We start from the raw sequence: 12,233 nt of genomic DNA, 5'->3' as shown, positions 1-12,233 counted from the left end.
ACGGCGGGTTCGCTGCAACGTCGTGGGTTTGCAGCGATGGCTAAAGGCGTGAGTTTGCAGTGACAGCGTGGGTTTGCAGCGACGGCTGAAGGCGTGGGCTCGCAGCGACGGCGTGGGTTTGCAGCGATGGCTAAAGGCGTGGGCTCGCAGCGACGGCGTGGGTTCGCTGCAACGGCGTGGGTTTGCAGCGACGGCTGAAGGCGTGGGTTCGCTGCAACGGCGTGGGTTTGCAGCGATGGCTAAAGGCGTGGGTTTGCAGCGACAGCGTGGGTTTGCAGCGACGGCTGAAGGCGTGGGTTCGCTGCAACGGCGTGGGTTTGCAGCGATGGCTAAAGACGTGGGTTTGCAGCGACAGCGTGGGTTTGCAGCGATGGCTGAAGGCGTGGGCTCGCAGCGACGGCGTGGGTTCGCTGCAACGGCGTGGGTTTGCAGCAACGGCTGAAGGCGTGGGCTCGCAGCGACGGCGTGGGTTCGCTGCAACGTCGTGGGTTTGCAGCGACGCCAAGGATCGTGGCTCAGTGAGACGAAGGTGCAGATCTAAATGTTTTTGACACCCTGATACATGGACAAATTATTCATTCGCATTCAGCGGTTGCAAAAATGCCCCACCCCCCAAAAACTGCCAGCTTCAGTTAAACTCATTTCCAGGTTCACGATCGCCCTCCACCACCACCTCCACCCATTCACCACCCACTCCTCCCTTCGGCACACCGGAGCTGCTTATTTACTTCCACTGCTGTGCCAAAGGGCTTTTTTTTTAACCCCGCAGGCTCTTAAAACTCGATTTTGACACATCGCTGCTGAGCGGAGTTTAATCTAACAGTCTGTAATTTGAAAACTCAACTTAAATTATCTTCTGTTTGACCAGGTCGGTGAAACGCTGATATTAGAGTAAACTTTGGCCCCCGTGAGCCCCTCTGTGCCAGAAAGGGGATTTTAAGGTGAGCACACATCGAGCATTTTCCTGTTCTTTAATTTATGAGCGGTGTCTCCTCCTCTCACACGTCTCTCTGTATTCCTGTCTCTTTGCGCACTGACCCTGTTGTGTTGCCATACTCTTACTTCCACACACGCACACTTCACCCCTGCCCCTCCCTCTGCAGGTCATCGCGCCGATCATGCCTTATTAATGAGAGAAACCACAACCTTGCAGATGAGAGACGAGAGGTTTGGGGAGGACAGATGGGGATGGAGGATGGAGAGCATTTGGGCGGGTGTGGGAGACAAATGGAGGCTCAGACAAAGGGGACAGAAACAGGCGTGACTTAATGAAAGCGAGGCAGCGTGACGGAAGAAGAGAGGCCGAATCCAATTCTGTGTTTTCATGAACTGGCTGCTACCTGAAGACTCGTGGAGTCCCACAGGTTGCAGGGCTTCCTCGCACTTGTATCTCGTCACGCTGTAAAGCGGATTACATGTCAGAGCCAAACAAAACCCCCGCAGCGCGCACACGCACGCTAACAGATATGAAAAGGTGTTTGGAAACGCAGCCAGGTGAAAGCCCGCTTACTTATCCGATTCTGCTGCATATCTGTGGGATCAGGCGGCTTCTGCTTCACCTGGAGAACATTTTGCATGACATCGCTCTGCAGTAAGTCGCGAAGAAACAGAAGAGAAGGAAAAACAGAGAAAAGTCCCAGTCGCCCTGAATCCCATCAGCTGGATTTTAAAGGCTTTTATGTGCGATCGGAGGTCAATAGTGTTTGTTCTCTCAGGCGAATCCATCGACAAATTAAAGCTCCTTACTTTAGCTCTTTTAAATCAGCACAAAGCACAGCGGATAATTGTGATGCTTTACACTGTAGTGCAGCTGAAAAGTTTGTTTTTCCAGCACAAAGGCAAAAGTGAGGACGCTCTCAAAGTTTCCATGAGTAAAACAAAAACGGAAAACAAGACGTGAAAATGTTTAAAACAGCAGCATCGGAGCTGAAAGGTGCTCGTTATCAAAGACGAGCTCCTGTTTCTTCATGTTGCTGTAGACGGACTGCATGATGCTGAGACCAGAGGCCGGTGCTCTGACACCAGATGATGAGGATGATGATGAGAGCAGTGTCCCAAACTATGGGCCACACACCAAACCTAAAGATTGTTCCCATGAGCTACACCAACAGTGTGGGAGGAGACTCTCAAAGTCTCAACAACACTGTTCGAGCTTTACTTAATGCTCCGTAGCAAATATTTTTGGAAATGGGAAGTCCGTGACAGTTTCATCCTGCCCACAGATGATACACATTTCGCTTACTACTGTTAGTACTGTTACACCCCGGCCTAGGCAACCGGGGTGCAACGTAGAAAAACAAAGATAAGGAAAATAAAACCACGAAGGCTCTCCACCAAAATCCCAAAACGAAAATATCCCATGACGAAAGTATTAACAAACCCATTCACAACTATTTACAACAGACTATTTATTTACAACAAAACACCAAACTATTTACAACACGGGGGAGATCGCGACCATGACATACTGAAACACAAGGCTTAAATACATAGAAGGAGCAATCAGGGAATGGACCACAGGAGGGAAACACAGCTGGGGCAAATTAGAACTGACGAGACAGGGAAAACGTAAACTGAACACACTAAGATAACACAGACTTTCAAAGTAAAGCAGGAAATACATAAGTCATGCAAAAACAAAACACTGACACACCGAAACGTAACATTTCCCCCTACCCAAAAATCAAACATGTAACCCCAAGTGAAAAGTTTGATTCAGACAAACGAAGGCTGAAGCGAAGGCAGACGAAGCTGATGGAGGCTGGAGCGGTCCCACTGACCCTCCAGCAGACGACGAAGGCTGGAGCGGTCCCTCGGACCCTCCAGCGAAGGCGGATGAAGGCTGGAGCGGTCCCACGGACCCTCCAGCGACGACAAAGGCTGGGGCGGTCCCACGGACCCTCCCCCCAGCGAAGGCGGATGAAGGGAGACGAAGCTGATGGAGGCTGGAGCGGTCCCACTGACCCTCCAGCAGACGACGAAGGCTGGAGCGGTCCCTCGGACCCTCCAGCGAAGGCGGATGAAGGCTGGAGCGGTCCCGCGGTCCGACGGACCCTCCAGCGACGACAAAGGCTGGGGCGGTCCCACGGACCCTCCCCCCAGCGAAGGCGGATGAAGGCAGACGAAGCTGATGGAGGCTGGAGCGGTCCCACGGACCCTCCAGCAGACGACGAAGGCTGGTGCGGTCCCCCGGACCCTCCAGCAGAGGCGGATGAAGGCTGGAGCGGTCCCTCGGACGCTCCAGCGAAGGCGGATGAAGGCTGGAGCGGTCCCTCGGATCCTCCAGCGAAGACAGACGAGCAGCTCACTAGCTGCACACATAGACACGCAGCCCACCAGCTGCAGAAGGCTGGAGCGGTCCCTCGGATCCTCCAGCGAAGACAGACGAAGGCTGAAGCGGTCCTCGGACCCTCCAGCGAAGACAGAAGGCCGAAGCTGTCCCTCCTTCGGACCCTCCACCGATCCCGGACGAGCCCCCATATGTTACACCCCGGCCTAGGCAACCGGGGTGCAACGCAGGAAAATAAAAACAAGGAAAATAAAACCACGAAGGCTCTCCACCAAAATCCCAAAACGAAAATATCCCATGACGAAAGTATTAACAAACCCATTCACAACTATTTACAACAGACTATTTATTTACAACAAAACACCAAACTATTTACAACACGGGGGAGATCGCGACCATGACATACTGAAACACAAGGCTTAAATACATAGAAGGAGCAATCAGGGAATGGACCACAGGAGGGAAACACAGCTGGGGCAAATTAGAACTGACGAGACAGGGAAAACGTAAACTGAACACACTAAGATAACACAGACTTTCAAAGTAAAGCAGGAAATACATAAGTCATGCAAAAACAAAACACTGACACACCGAAACGTAACAGTACTGTAACAGCATCTTTACAGGTCTACCTAAAAAATCAGTCAGACAACTACACAGCAAATCCAGCATGTCCAAATTAACACTGTCAGATTTGACTTCAACACTATTAAAGTGTCTATATGGGTCCACACCAGAGAGTGTTAATTTAACTCTTTTTGGAGAGTTGGTACGTTAACTCTGATTTAGTGTTAAACACCAAATCTGTCTGGAGTTGATAATTTAACACTTGGTGTTAAGAGTTTATATATTAACTCTCAAAGAGTATTTTAGTTTAACTACGTAAGAGTTATCTTCTAATTCATTCTAAAAAGCGGGAATTTTACTGTTCTGAACTTCTAGAAATTTCTTTTGGAAATAAACATTTACTAAAAAGATGCAATGGTTTTTGAAAAACATTTATTCTGAACTGTGCACCACAATTTCAAAACATTTTCTGAAAGATGTAACAGTGTACATGTTCTCACTTTCATTAGAATTTTGTTTATCAAAAGGTCTGAGCTGGTAAATGCAAATAACAGCATCTCATCACTTATTTCTTCAATACAATATGCATGTCCTTCATTCATCCCTTTGTGGAACTTCAACGCACTTCTGCTCTCCCCCATATTCCATCTTCACAAGCATATCCTGTGCGGAGATTGAATAAAAATTAGTTGACACTAATTATTGGCACAAATAATCCAGTAAACAATTGCAGCACAGTAAAAAAAAAGAAAAAGGAATCCTCTTTGAGCCATTACTTGTGTAAAGTATTTTCCCAAAAGACAAGGACACAGGCAACAGGTAATACTGAACTAAATGTAAAACCTCAACCTTTTTCATTTTTACCTAAACCGTGTGCACAAAACTCTGGAGGGATCTATGCTAACGTAGAACCCAGTCAGGACGTCTGCTACTGCTGTTTGCTCGGTTTTTTTATGGGCGATCGTTTTCAGGCTTCAAGTAGCACCATTATACCAACATTTCACATTCTACACATTGTTTTAGGTGTATTTGACCAAAAGTTTGACTGAAAATTCACATGCAAGCTTTTTTCAAGGCTGTGGTATTTGCCTGCAAACAATACCTTTCAGCTAGCTAAAACAGAATATTATGCTATCAGCGAGCAACATGGCTAATGCCTTTCACACAGCTTCGTCTCAACTCCAAAGAGCCACAGAAGTAAAAGCTCATAATAATAATTGAAACAATCTTTGAAAAAATGACTTACCAAGCATGGCAAACAACTCAAATATGTAGAGCAAAATGTTCTGAAACGGCTTCACTTCAGCTTCGATTGGAGCCGTGCTGGGGGTGGAGTCTGTGAATGTACTCTGTTGGTGTCATAGCCCCTCTAGGAGTTCAGAGTTAAGAGGTCAAGAGTTAATGTTTCCATTGTAACACCTCCAGATTTGACAGAGAAACACTCATTTTTAACACTCGATTTTAACTACTATCATTTTACACCTCAGAGTTACATTAAAAGAATGTGACTCTGCTTAGAGTAAAATTAACTCTACTTTTGCAAGAAGACTATTAACACCAAAACATTTAACACTTTTGAATTTGCTGTGTACAGCTCATTCAGAACTCTGCTGCTCGAGTCCTCACTAAGACCAAAAAAGTGGACCACATCAGTCCAGCTCTGAGGTCCTTACACTGGCTGCCTGTCCGTCAGAGGATAGACTTTAAAGTTCTGATGCTGGTCTATAAAGCTCTGAATGGTTTAGGACCAAAATACATCAGTGACCTCCTGACCCAGTATGAACCTTCCAGATCCCTCAGGTCATCTGGATCCGGTCTTCTATCAGTTCCCAGAGTCAGAACCAGACACGGAGAAGCTGCATTCAGCTTTTATGCTCCTTATATCTGGAACAAACTCCCAGAAAGCCTCAGATCAGCTGAAACACTCAGTTTATTTAAATCCAGGTTGAAGACTCACCTGTTCTCTAGCATATCGAGACTATCTCTCCACACCGTTACATATTCCATATGTACGGGGTACGACCCCCCTTGGTCGTGGCGTGTGGATATTTCTTTAAGACACTCCGGCACGCCCGGCTACGCCCCACAGCTACGTATAAAACAGCTGTGCAGACGTGACACCGGTGATCGTTTGATCAGAACGTGTCTCGGTGGAGAGATAGTCTCTCACTAAGAGAACCAATGTTACACCGTAACCGTACGTTCTCAGCTGCATTTGAATAAAGCACCAAATCCACACTTTTAAGCTTAAATTTCAAAACGTACATTTTAACTACTGATTTTATCTGATTTTATCTACTGTTTTTTTAATCAATTTTAAATCCTGCTTTTTATTGTTTTTGTTTTTTAATGTCTCTGTGAAGCACTTTGAATCACCTTGTTGTTGAATTGTGCTATACAAATAAACTTGCCTTATACGCTGCTTAAAATATTAAAAAACACATGAATGAATGAAAAAGATCAACTTGCAGAGAGCTGAATTTAAATATACCCTAAAAATCCAAATGAGAAAAACGATGGAGCATATTAGTCCATTTTGCCAAAGTTTCATTGCACCAACTCAGACTGGTCTTCGGGAGTTTGTATGGCCCCCACGTGCTCGTATGCATGGCTGACAGTGCTCCTAATGAGACGATGGATGGTGTGCCGAGGAATCTCCTCTCAGATCTGGGGTATCACTGAACTCCTGGACGATCTGAGGTGCATCCTGACAGCATCAGTTGGACCAGAACATAATGTCCCACAGCCGTTCTTTTGGATTTAGGTCAGTCCATCATGAGGGCCAGTCAATCGTTTCAATTCTGTCTACCAGGAACTGCCTGCATACTCTTTGCATACCACGTCAGTCTGGACATTGTTCTGTACCACGTGGACCCCAGGACCCACTGCACCAGAGTGGGGTCTGACAGATCCAGGGATTCCATCCTAACGGCTGTCACCTGTGAAAGTCCGTGCATCCCTCTGTGGATATGCCTCCACAGACCATCACTAACTTACCACCAACCAGCTATGCTGACTGATGCAGCAGGCAGGATACGATTCTCCAAACCCTTTCACGTCTGGCACATTTGCTCCCATCTGTGAAAAGCTCAATGTGCCAGTTATGATATTCTATGACAAATATTAGTTGAGCTCCACGGTGATGAGCAGTGAGGAGCAGATACCGATCCTGCTGATGGCTTAAGGCCTTTTACGGCCCCGTCCAGCTCTCCTACAGGAACTGCCTGTCTCCTGGAGTCTCCTCCATGCTCTTCAGACTGTACTGGGAGACGCAGCAAACATTCTCACCTGTGCAGCCTCTGTAGGGACCAGGTATGTCCTCATGCTACCAGCAGTGACACTGACCTCCACCTGTAAAACAACCTCTAATGCACAGGTTAATTTCAATAACACCAATAACAACCCCCTCCTCCACTAAACTGACCAGATCAATGCCCCACAAGTTTAACTGACTTGATGCTAAACTCTGATTTAAAACTGTGGCTTTAATTGTTTTTGGAGTGGTGTATCTCTAAGATTTTAGTTTCCCCATCACTGCTCTTATCATAAGTTTCATATTATTTTTCTGAGGATGCTGAAGGTGATTTTCCTCCATATTTAGCCCTTATACTGCCGTATTAAAGGAAACTGGGCTTTTCATGGGAGCATAACTCGCTTCTCTGCATGATTGTTTTATGGCCGCAGTAATAATTTAAGGACACCGAGGCCCTAACTTTTGCTCCTCTCACTGCTGGGATGCTCTCTCTCTCTGCGTATTTAATGAAAACTTTAATGAAGAGTTCGTTCAGGGTTTACTCAAACGCTCTCGACTGCGCTCTGTTACTGAGATCAGACCTGCAGGGGAGCTGGTTGTCTGTCACACTGGATCATCCTCACCAGCACTGACTGTCAGCACCATTCACCAAAAGACCAGCGCTTCTTCTTCATGGCCGAAAAAAACAGATTCAGCACATCCTTAATGTTTCAGCACAGAACTGCTGCATGAACGTCTTTTATTAAGACCACGTGAACTTTTCACAGCTGGCTATATAAACGGCTCGCACCACAGATGATGATGATGATGTGTTAAAAGATGGCGCCGAGTATGGCAGCCTCGTCGCGAGCTCCCCCAAGCAACGGCTTTCTTCTGTGTTTAATTTTACTTTTCCTTTATTTTTTCACGAGCAGCACTTGTCTCCTTGTGTACGACCGACAAACCTTACTGGACATAAAAGACGGTCTTTCTTATAACTTTCCGGAGTTCAAGTTTTGCAACACGGACGCTCCGTTTGCAGACCCCCCATTCATCTCACCTGAGACGCCTTTGTTCTCTGGCCCTGGAGGCCGCAAACGCCGACGCAGAGGGAGAAGATCTGGCGTTCTGGTTCGACTGAGACGGCGCACTTACAGACCACCGTTACCCAGTTTATTACTGGCTAATATGCAGTCTCTGGAGAACAAGCTGTGCGAGCTTCGGGCACAGATCTCATTCCAGCGAGAGATGCAGGACTGCTGCGTGATCTGCCTCACAGAAACCTGGCTATCGGACAAAGTACCGGACTCCGCAATACAACTACCGGGGTTCTCCGTGCATCGCGCGGACAGGTCACAGGATCTTACTGGGAAAAGCAGAGGCGGTGGTGTGTGTTTCATGATCAACAACAGCTGGTGTGATTATGCGAACGTGCACCCGGTCAAATCCTTCTGCTCACCGGACCTGGAGTACCTGATGATTAAGTGCCGGCCATTCTGGCTACCGAGGGAATTTACAGCAGTGATTATTACGGCTGTTTACATTCCCCCACAAGCCGACACTGACCGAGCACTCAGGGAACTGTACAGCGCGATCAGCAGTGAGGAAACCGCACACCCAGAGGCAGCGTTTATCACAGCCGGAGACTTTAATAAGGGAAACCTGAAGAAAGTCTCACCCAAACTCCACCAACACATCCATTTTAACACGCGTGGAGACCGGCTACTCGACCACTGCTACACCTCTTTCCGGGATGCGTACAAAGCCCTCCCCCGCGCCCCATTCGGCCAATCAGATCACCGCTCCATCCTGCTCCTGCCCGCCTACAGGCAGAAGCTGAAACAGGAAGCTCCAACCCGGAGGGCGGTGCACTGTTGGACGGACCAATCGGAGTCTGCGCTGCGGGACTGTTTTGATCACGCGGACTGGGAAATGTTTCACGTGGCTGCTAGGGACATTGACGAGTACACAGACTCAGTCTGCGGATTTATCAGGAAATGCGTGGAAGATGTCGTCCCATCCAGAACAGTTAAATCCTTCCCAAATCAAAAACCCTGGATTAACGGAGATGTTCGCGCGGCACGGAACACCGCCTTTGCCTCCGCGAACACATCGGACTACAAACACGCACATTACCAACTCCGGAAGACGATCAAAGCAGCCAAACGTGAGTACAGGGACAGGGTGGAGCAACAGTTTGACAACCCTCGGAGTATGTGGCAGGGACTAAACACGATCGCAGACTTTAGAGGGAAAACCAGCACACCGCAGACCACGGCCTCTCTGTGTGAGGATCTAAACGTATTCTACGCTAGATTCGACGCAGCGAACACCATGAGACCGGACAGTGTGCGCACCGCAGATGACGTCAGTGCGCACACTGTGTCTGAGGAGGATGTGCAGAAGTGCTTCAGGAAGGCGAACGCGCGCAAAGCTACTGGTCCGGACGGGATTCCCGGCCGCGTCCTCAAGTCATGCGCGGCTCAGCTGGCTGGAGTGTTCACGCACATCTTCAACCTTTCCCTCTCTCTGTCTGTAGTCCCAGCCTGCTTCAAAATGGCCACCATCGTCCCTGTACCCAAATCCTCCACCATCTCCTCATTGAACGACTGGCGACCTGTAGCCCTGACCCCCATCGTAAGCAAATGCTTCGAGAAGCTGGTCAGGGACTTCATCTGCTCTGCACTACCCGACTCACTGGACCCTCTACAGTTTGCATACCGCCACAACAGGTCCACTGATGATGCCATAGCCCTGACACTACACACTGCCCTGTCACACCTGGAGAAGAGAGACACGTATGTGAGAATGCTGTTTGTAGATTACAGCTCAGCATTCAATACCATCGTTCCCTCGAAGCTGGACAGGAAACTGCAGGATCAAGGACTGAGCAGCTCCCTCTGCAGCTGGATCCTTAGCTTCCTGTCTGACAGACGCCAGGTGGTCAGACTGGGCAGCATCACCTCATCCCCCATCACACTGAACACTGGTGCTCCACAGGGGTGTGTACTGAGCCCTCTCCTGTACTCACTCTACACCTACGACTGCACAGCCACTAACAGCTCCAACATCATTGTGAAGTTTGCGGACGACACTACAGTGGTGGGTCTTATCACCAACGGTGATGAGACAGCTTACAGGGAGGAGGTCAGCGCCCTGACCCACTGGTGTCAAGACAACCATCTCACCCTCAACGTCGCAAAGACAAAGGAGTTGATAGTGGACTTCCGGAGGTGCAGAGAAGTACACACCCCCATCACCATCAACGGCGCTGCTGTGGAGAGAGTGAGCAGCTTCCGGTTCCTTGGAGTACACCTGGCTGAGGATCTTACGTGGTCAGTACACACAAACAAAACAGTGAAGAAGGCGCAGCAGCGCCTCTTCTTTCTCAGGAGACTGAAAAGATTCGGCATGAGCCCCCGCATCCTCAGGACCTTCTATCACTGTGCCATTGAGAGCATCCTCACTGGATGCATCACCACCTGGTACGGCAACAGCACCGCCTACAACTGCAAAGCTCTCCAGCGAGTAGTGCGGTGCTCTGAACGGATAATTGGAGGTGAGCTTCCCTCCCTCCAAGACATCTACAGGAAGCGGTGCCTGAGGAAAGCGGGGATGATCATCAAGGACTCCAGTCACCCCAGCCATAAACTGTTCAGACTGCTTCCATCAGGAAGGAGGTTCTGCAGCATCCGGTCCCGTACCAGCAGACTGAGAGACAGCTTCTTCCATCAGGCCATCAGACTGCTGAACACGTCATAGACACCTCAGCTTCACTACTGGAACTTCAACATTATGCACTCCACACTGTATATAAATGCCACTTGTTTTGCACATATTCAACTCTGTATATTTTATATATTTTATTATTATTATTATTATTATTATTTTATTTATTTTTTTTACTATTTAATTTGTAAAAATGTATACACACACACACACACACACACACACACACACACACACACACACACACACACGTAGGAAAATATTTAGTATACACATCCAGAAATGCATACACTATTATATATTGTACATATATTTATTAGTTTCAGGTTGGCCATTCTTGTATTTTGCTCGTTTGTGTTGTTGTGTTTGCACATCTCTGTTGCTTGTGGGGCTCGCACACAAGAATTTCACTCGCATGTGCTGTGCCAGTGTGCCTGCACATGTGATGTGACAATAAAAGTGATTTGATTTTGATGATGATGAAGCATTGGTCGCTGCTCTTCACTGTGGCCACGGTTTGTGTGTCCAGTTAAATATCATCACAAACTGCTAAAAAGGGACGTTTTAATGTAAAAACTGGGTTTTAAATCTAAAAAGTGGGATCATTTGAACCAGTTTACTGTCGTCAGTGGTGCAATCCATCAAAGTCTTCTAACTCCGTCCAAACACCTCCACGTGAACGGCGCTGCTCTGCACCACGTACACCTGCACTGAGGCTCGTTGGCCGGCTGCCTGCTGCTCTGCCATGAGTGAATGAGAATTGACGAGTTCGACCGATGATGCAGCTAATACTGAAAAATAAAGTCCACTCAGGTAACCAGTCGGTGAAAACATGAGCTGAAGCACAGACACACTCAGCATTTTTAGTTTTAGACGTTTGTGTGACCTTTCTCTGCTGTTTCATTTGCTCTGACAGCTGGAATTATGGGGGATTTTTGAATGTGTGTCCATAACCTCTGAAAAACAGCCAAAGCTGTAATCTGCGTACTCCCAGAGGAACACAGCGGGCAGATTTCAGCCTCAGTTTTGAAGATAATAACTGAAAATGTAATGAAATAATCTGTTAATAATGCAAATAAGCTGTAAGAAAAGCAGTTTGCCGCAAACAAGCTGAAAATGTCTTCCTCAGGTTCACAGCCCTCTGCTGCCTCCTCCACACAGCCTCGCTCTTTTCATGATGTGATTCACACTCCTTCTTTGTTGTTGGTGAACGCTGATGATGATTGTTTAAAACTCCAAAAAGTGGCAGAAATATTTGATTACCCCAATCACGCGGATGAACCGTGCCCGGTCGCTGCGCTCTGTGTCGCAGCTCTGCTAACTTTTTTCCAAACGTGACGCGTGCCGTGTTTAACGGCGCTGCAGTCAGCACGGATTCTGGTTATGATTTCACACATAACATTCATGCAGGTAACA

At 47.8% G+C, this 12,233-nt stretch overlaps 1 long non-coding RNA gene across 1 annotated transcript; it reads right to left on the bottom strand.

The window, feature by feature from the left end:
- Nucleotides 1-4,271: 4,271 nt before the first annotated feature.
- LOC143418769 (uncharacterized) lies at nucleotides 4,272-5,191 on the bottom strand. The gene is made up of 2 exons (XR_013098786.1): nucleotides 5,103-5,191; nucleotides 4,272-4,519 (listed from the first exon to the last, which is right to left on the bottom strand). It is a non-coding gene; the product is annotated as an uncharacterized LOC143418769 (long non-coding RNA).
- Between the last annotated feature and the right edge of the window lie 7,042 nt (nucleotides 5,192-12,233).

Source organism: Maylandia zebra, linkage group LG5, assembly GCF_041146795.1.
Source record: "Maylandia zebra isolate NMK-2024a linkage group LG5, Mzebra_GT3a, whole genome shotgun sequence".
In the NCBI taxonomy this organism is placed as follows: domain Eukaryota; kingdom Metazoa; phylum Chordata; class Actinopteri; order Cichliformes; family Cichlidae; genus Maylandia; species Maylandia zebra.
This window is presented reverse-complemented; position numbering and strand designations above follow the sequence as displayed.